We start from the raw sequence: 8088 nt of genomic DNA, 5'->3' as shown, positions 1-8088 counted from the left end.
CTGCTCTGCCTTTGTAATGCTGCAACCAACCATGAAGTTATTTCTGTTGCTATTTTATAACTAATTTTGCTAATGTAATATGCAGGATATTTGATATGCTATGAAAGAGTTATTTGACCCCAGAGGGGTCATGACCCACAGGTTGAGAATCACTGCTATAGAGCATCACTAATATACTTTACCAGGTAGAAGAAGAAATACCAGAGTTTGAAGAAGGATTGATCAATTGTTACATGTGGGTAGCAAAAGGGGGTGCAGCAATCTCATAGCCACATTTAAGCCATCTTGGACCATAAGATCAAACCTACAAATCTGTAGTGCAGAATGGAGAACCAAAATACAAACTATAAAGGCATAGAAAACCTATTTCAAATTTCAATGAAATTTATAAGAAAACTTATCAAATATAAGAAAGAAATGAACATCTAAGTACAAGAGGAATCTAGAATCCCATATAGGCATGCTGTGTTATGTTCAAAATGACAAAATGTAACAAAGAACACTGAAAGCTTCAGGAGAGAAGTGGCAAGTAACTTACAAGAACAAAGCTATCAGCATAGCAGCAAACCTCTCAGCAGAAACCTTAAAAGCCAGGAGAGCATGGACCAATGTATTTCAATCCCTTAGACTAACGACCAGCTAACAAAGCTTGGCTGCAAGATTGGCTTTAAAATTGAAGAACAAATAAAGACCTTTGTGATGTGTATAAAGTAAATCAATCTGTAACCCAGCTAGCATTGCTAGACATTTAAAGGAATGCTGTACACATAAGAGAAAAATACATATAAGCCTGTGAATTTAGGACAGAATAAATGTCAACGGAAGAATAGAAACAGGTAAGAATTAAGAAACAAACTCTGTAATGTAAACTAGCAAAGCTCTAAGATAAAGAAGAAATAAGTATCTATCTTCAAATAATAACCCTAAATGTTAATGCTCTTAACTCTCCAACTTAGATGTACAATCTAATGGGATTAAAAACTATGATCCAACTGTTGGCAATTTCCAAGAAATTCACCACATTGGCAAAGACATAAACAAACTAGAAGAAAATGAAGAAAAAGTATATTGTAAGTAAATGGAATCCAAAAGCAAACATCAAGCCAAAATTATATAGGATAAAGAAACTATTCAGTACATCTTAATACAGGGTAAAGTCAAACAAGAACAATATGACAACTGTAAACATGTATTCACCAAAAGTTTTTGTAACCTCATTTTATAAAACAGCAGCAACACAACACCACTGGACACAATGGGATAGATAAATACAAATGCAATAATAGTGGGTGACTTTAAACTCTCAGGAGTAGGCAGATTACCAAAACTAGAAACTGAAACGCAAGTTTCTGGTTTCTTTGGAAACTCAGTTGTGTCATGTGAATACATTTTTTGCTTTGGTCCCAAGTGTTGGATGTGGGAATGGTTTTCCCCTGTGGAAAACAGCCCCCATGAGAAGGTGTTTGATGTTGATCAGCTGAAAGGTACCTCATGTTAAGGGTGTGGTTTTGTGAGCTGCAAAACATCCTCCAGTGGACTTTGAGAAGGGTTAAATAGAAGCCCACAGACAGTGAGACAATGCTTTCTGCATCTCTACGCGTTTGCATTACTGCGCTTTGTAACGATTCTTTTCTTTGCTGGTCTTTGCAGAGAGAACTGCTTCTGGAGAACTGATGCTGCTGCTTTGGCAGAGTTTGCCATTTGGGCAGAGTGGAGTCATTTCTACTGAATCGTTTCGATGCTGCTGATTCGTGTTGCAGTTGCTACTTTGCTGTTTGACTAGATTGCTGGTATCCTGACAACTGAGTTTGGTAATCTCCAAAGGACCATCAACCCTTACCAGCAGGAAGGAGATAAAAGGGGTCTACAACCCTTTTCCCTACTAATCTCCTACCTAAGGTCAGGGGGTTGGAAGCGAGGTAAAGGCAGTTAAAAACATTAAATAGAGTAGGTGTTTTAAAAATATTGCCTACAAGAAAGTCAACAAAGAAACTTTATAATTAAGCTATTCCATAAGTCAAATTAATTTAATAGAATTCTACAAAAAAATTTATCCAAAAGCTGCAGAACATGTGTTTTTCCTCACAACCTTTGGGACATCCTTTTAAATAGTTCACCTTTTAGACTAAAAATTAAATCTTAATAAATAAAAACGCATTTCTACTATCTTGTCATATTATAATGGAATAAAACTAGAAATAAAAAAGAACAGAAACTAAGATGATACAAATATATGACAAATAAGCAACACATATTTGAATGGTCAGTGGCCTCTTGAACAAATCAGAGGATAAATTTATAACCTGGTATCATAGGAAAATAAAAATACTACAGAAGAAAAAGAAGACAGCAAAACAATTCTAGGTGGAAGTTTATTATCTTGAATGCTAACATTCAAAAACTCAGAGAGGTTTTGCTAGGTCTGATGGTGGACACCTTTTGTCCCAGAAGTCCAGAAGCAGAGGCAGCTGGATTTCTGTGAGTTTGAGGCCAGCTTGGTCTACTTAGCATGTTCCAGAGCAGCCAGAGCTATATAGAGCCCCTGAAAAAAAAAACAAATAAATATAAATGAATAAATAAACAAATAAATAAAAATTGTAAAGATGTCTTAACTAAATAACATAATGATCAAGAACAAGTTAAGCACAAAATTACTAAAGAAAGAATAAAAATCAGAGTAAATTTGGGAACTGGAGACTAAAGAATAATACAAAATTTGACTGAACACTGTTGGTTTTTTAAAGAAATAAATGACAAACGCTTAGGCAGATTAGCCAGAGATAGAGGGACATACACACACACACACTTACACTCATACACACACACACACACACACACACACAGACCCAAGGTAATAGAATTAGAGATGAAAGAGGGATGTTACAATAAGTAGGTAACATTGAATTCAACTGTCATTAGGTGATATTATGAAATCATATCTCCTAATAAATTGGAAAAATCTAGAAGAAATGAATAACTTGCTAGACACATATGACTTACCAAAATTGAACTAAGGGCTATAAACAACCCAAACCTATTATAGGAAGCCACTATTATATTGATTCCAGATTAGGATACAACCAAAATGAAAAAGAAAAAACAAAATTGTAGGTCATTTTGCTTATTCAAAAGTCCTCAAAACAAACAAACAAACAAACAAAAACAAAAACACATACTGAGGGCAAGTGAGATTGTAGCTCATCAGGTAAAGATGTTTGGCAGAAATCTTGATGACCTGAGTTCAGTCCCTGGGATCTATAAGGTAGAAGGAGAGACCTTTCTCTTACAAGTTGTCCTCTTAGCTCCATATGCACACTGTAACATAGACAACACACACACATATATACATATAAACACAGAAAAATAAATGAAATGTAATTTTAAAATTGAAAAAATACATATTGGGGCTGGAGAGATGGCTCATCAGTTAAGACCTCTTACTCTTCCAAAGGACCAGTCTGGTATCAATTGTCAACTTTTGTATGGCAGCTTATGACTGTAACACCAATTTTAGTATATTTGATACCCTCTTTTGACCTCCACTGGGCATGCACATAGTGTACATTTAATATATGCATGCAAAACACCCATACACATAATAAATAAAAATTTAAAAGCATACTGAATTCAACAACACATTTGTAAAAAATACTCTATTATGATCATGTTGTATTTATTCTAGGAATGCAAGAATAATGCAATAAGTAAAAATCGATCAGTGTAATATAGCATATAAACAGAATCAATGACAAAAAAAACACAGTCATTTCAATAGATGCATAAAAAGGCCTTTGAAAAAGATCATCCTTTTATGATTCAAATGATGAATAAAATCGAAAGAGATGGGGCATACCTCAATCTCAATAGTATACCATACCTCAATAATAAAGTCTATATATGACAGCTCTATGGCCAACATTATACTGAATGGGGAAAATTAAGTGTATTTCTTTTAAAATCAGGACCAATCCCAACACTTGGGATGTAGAGGAAGGTAGAAATCTGTGAGTTCAAGGCCAGTCTGGTCTACATAGCAAGTTCCAGGACAGCCAGGGTGGTTAAACAGAGAAACCTTGTCTTGAAAACAAAACAAAACAAAACAAAAACAGAAAATAAGAGATATACAAAAAAGAAGTTGTTTCTATTTTCAAATGATATGATTTTATACAAAAAGACCTTACAGACTACCCTAGAAAAATACTTAGACCCAACACAAACTTGGAACAACTGCAGATAACTCCTCAGGACTGGGGACTCATGAACACCTCCATAACCCCACCTTTAGTGTTGACTGGCTTGATCTTCTATAATTCTTGTGCAAGCAACCACAGCTGTTGTGATTGTGGAATTCAGCAATCCTGTTATGCCCAAAAGACAGTTTCTCTCTGGTCCTTCTGGACCTCTATTCTTCCAATCTTTCCATCCTCTCTTCTGGGATGGTTCCTGACCCTAAGTATCAGAGAGATGTAAGATATTTTATTTGTGGCTAAGTGCTCCATTAACACTATTCTCTCTACTTTGATTAATGCCAAGTTTCCACTTGACTACCATCCACTATACAAAGAAACTTCTCTGATGAATTCTGAAATCTGCATTAAACTATCAGTATAAATATGAATTTAGAGAACCATTTAATGCTATTCTTATGTAGCAGAATATTAGTAGTAGATTCACTACTACGGCCTGTGATCTCTGCAGTTATGGGTTCTAGGTCTAATTTACAATAGTGAGCGTGCATTTATTTCTTCCTGGGGAATAGGCCTTAAAAAACAACCAGAAAGCAGTTGGTCTGGATATTGTTTTATTTCTATAAATATTCTTAGGTTGGTTCAAGAATGGAGTTAAATCACTTGGAAGCACTTTGAAACTTTCAGGGCTTATTTTGAAACTTTTAAATAAGATTAGAACAGTGTTCTATTTAGTTCTAATTTTGTGCCTCTACTGCAACAGAAGCAGCCAGAGTAATTGATACCATGTTCTTCTAGATGTATACTGACTTTGGAGGGTACCTGATGAATTTCTAGGTCTTTGTGTTCTGCAACCAATTAGGCCAGGAACACATGAATAGTGATAAAAAGAGGGGGATATCAAGAAAGAAAAAGATACTCTGGTGAAAAATCGTGAGAGTGATGAGCATAAGAAAGGTACTCCAAAGCCTTATACCATGTGGGTTGTGACCTTTTACAGGTTATTTACACAGCACCTATGTCCCTCCATTTTTTGGTGTATGATGAGTATTTTCTTGTGAGTAATGCATTCGTTACATGCAGCTCAGAGTGGAAGAGATTTCTGTTCTTTTATAACTTCTTCCCTGCTGATAAGAGGTATAATTTCTGCCTAAAAAGAACATAGAACTTTCTTTTTACTTTTACCTATTGATTGGAGAGGAGATTCTAGATTTCTTGTAGTAGGAGTTTGGTGTAATTCTTGTCTCTTAAGGATCTTAATTTGAAACTATCATGTATCTTAGAAAACACAAATTCAAGATTAAAAAAATGCAAGGTTTAAGCAACAGTAACATGATTATATCAACCAATAACCCCCAAACGCACAAGAGCCAGAAAAGCCACAGCTATGCTTGTCCCAGGAGAGTCATCTTTAAAAAGCATGTTTCAAAGGTTTGATGCCTCAGATTGTATAAAAAGAGAAAAACAAAAATATATTAATGATTATTTGTAGTGAGAATTTTGTTTTTTTTTAAAAAAAAAACACAGAAATGTTAATGAAAAAGGAACAACAGCATCTGAGAGACAATGGATTATAGAAAAAAAAACGGTTGAATTAAATCAGACCATATACTATAATGATGTGTTAACATCAGAATGGAAGCCTGTAAACGTTTTGCATTAGGGACAAGGGTTTGCTTATGTTTCCACAGGAAATGAAAAGTTGTGGATGCCATCTAGAGATCCTGACTTTGAAGATCAAACTTGCCCCAAGAAACTTGATATCCCTAAAATGAGCAAAAAGTGGTCTAATGATAACCATGCCCTTTTCTCCTTCTATCCCTCCTTTTCTCTTACCTAACATTAAGGGGTTGGAATAAGGATAGGGAAGTGTGGAAGAGTGACAAATGAACCCACAAAGTAGCAAAGACTGGCTAAAAGTGGAGCTCAATGTAGGACTAGGAAGAGTAAGAAATCTGGTTTCAAATGCCACAAGAAATGGAAGGGGAAGAAGTGATGAATATTTTGTTTCAAGATGTCCACAAAAGGTTTATTGCAGCTGCTTCTGCTGGGCTATCCCCTGCTTTGCTTCCAGAGGAAATTTTCTTTCTTTTTTCTTTTTTTCTCCTCTTTATATAATTTGTCTCAAAAAAGGATTAGGAGAATGGCTGAGCAGTTGGAAAAATTGCTGTTTGAAAGGGAGGGATCCGAGACACAAAAACAACAACAACAACAACAAAAAATGGTCAAAATAGGAAAGCAAAATGTCTCTTATATCAAAATGCCAGGTGCTTCAATTGTAGGAAATTCAGTCATTTACAAAGAAACCGTGACCAAACTACTAAAGGTCTCATATCTCAAAATGCCCAGTGATTAATTGTGAGAAACAGGTTACTTTTTGCTAAAAAAAAAAACAGTGAATGCGTCTTTTCTAAGAGGAATGGTTTTCCTAAATATCAAACAGAAAGAATGCCTAGGTTTCCAAGGACGTGCAGGCATTGTGGCAAAGGATACCAATGAACCAATGAGTGTAGGTCCACGAGAGCCTCTGAGGGCAAATTCTTGCCATTGGGATACAAAATGCGAGGTCTTGAGCTGCTATATATGTTGCAAGATGCAAGATGACAACTTCAAGGAGGAATCCAATGGTGGGATAGATTAAAAGGAAGGTGGCATGAGTTTGTAACACAGAGGACTAGTAGTGCCAAAGAAAAGCAAGTAGAACCAAAACATAAAGGAAAGTTACAACTACTGATACATTTAGAAGTAGAACTTATTTTTCTATTTTAGCAGATGTGGCTGTGATTGTTCTACTTGACATGTAAGTTACCCATACTCAGGGTTTAACCCACAGGCTTGTAAGGGATGAATCATTGTTTGTCCTTTGCAAATCTAGTCTAGCACTTTTTTATTTAATAAAGTTTTATTTCTCCAAATGCACAGCTATTTGAACCTGTTCATGCATCTTCACCAGTAGCTGGGGCATCTCCACACCCTTTGTGTCTCTAGTGTAAATTACTTGAGCTCTGTGCTTTGAAACCAGCTTGCTATGTCCTTTACTAAGTACCTCCTGAAGGGCTGCCCTGACAGAGGAATGGCAAATCTTCAGTCTCTCAGAGACCCCAGCTGGAGTAATAAGCTTATAGTTGGGAACTTTCTTACACAATTTGTCATATGTGGCTTTGTCAAACAGGACTAGATTGTTGAGCTTCTCCAGAACTTTACCTTTTACCACATCTTTTTGGCCTTGCCACCAAACTTATTTACTGGATCTTTGTCTTTTTTGGCTGACTTTCCGGCATCCTTCTTCTTCTTGTCATCCTTAGGCGGCATGGCAAAGCTCAAAGAGTGGCAACAACCACTGCAGCCTCACTAAGATGTCAGAAAAAAAGCAGTCTAGCTTTCTATTCTGCATTATTACCAGTCATTTTTGTTGGACTATGGATCTTTCAAGGTAACAAAAACACAACCAGATTTTAAAGATTAATTTTTATTATTTTTAAGTGTGGGTGTGTGTGTATACATGCATGTGCGCATATGTATAGCTATGTGTATCTGAGTGCACATAACTGCAAAGGACAATGACATCAGATCCTCTGGAGAACAGATGGTTGAGAGCCACCCAACTCAGGTACTAGGAACCAAACTTAGGTCCTCTTGAAAAGCAGGAAGTCAGCCACTTCTGATGAGAACTGATAGACTAAGATCAGGAAGAAGGAGAGGAGGACCTCCCCTATCAGTGGACTTGGGGAGGGGCATTCATGAGGAAAGGGGAGGGAGGGTGGGACTGGGAGGGGAGGAGGGAGGCACTTATGGGGGGATACAAAATGAATAAAGTGTAATTAATAAAAGTTAAAAAATAAAAAAACAGAGAGAGAGAAAGAAAAAAAAGAAAGAAAAGCAGAAAGTCAGAACCAATGAC

The 8088-nt window shown here is 36.2% G+C and overlaps 1 pseudogene; it reads right to left on the bottom strand.

Moving 5' to 3' along the window:
- Nucleotides 1-7123: 7123 nt before the first annotated feature.
- LOC110542185 (small ribosomal subunit protein eS25-like) lies at nucleotides 7124-7499 on the bottom strand (annotated as a pseudogene).
- Between the last annotated feature and the right edge of the window lie 589 nt (nucleotides 7500-8088).

This window comes from Meriones unguiculatus, chromosome X, assembly GCF_030254825.1.
Source record: "Meriones unguiculatus strain TT.TT164.6M chromosome X, Bangor_MerUng_6.1, whole genome shotgun sequence".
In the NCBI taxonomy this organism is placed as follows: Eukaryota; Metazoa; Chordata; class Mammalia; order Rodentia; family Muridae; genus Meriones; species Meriones unguiculatus.
Note: the sequence above shows the minus strand (reverse complement) of the source record. Positions and strands in the feature narration are given on the sequence as shown.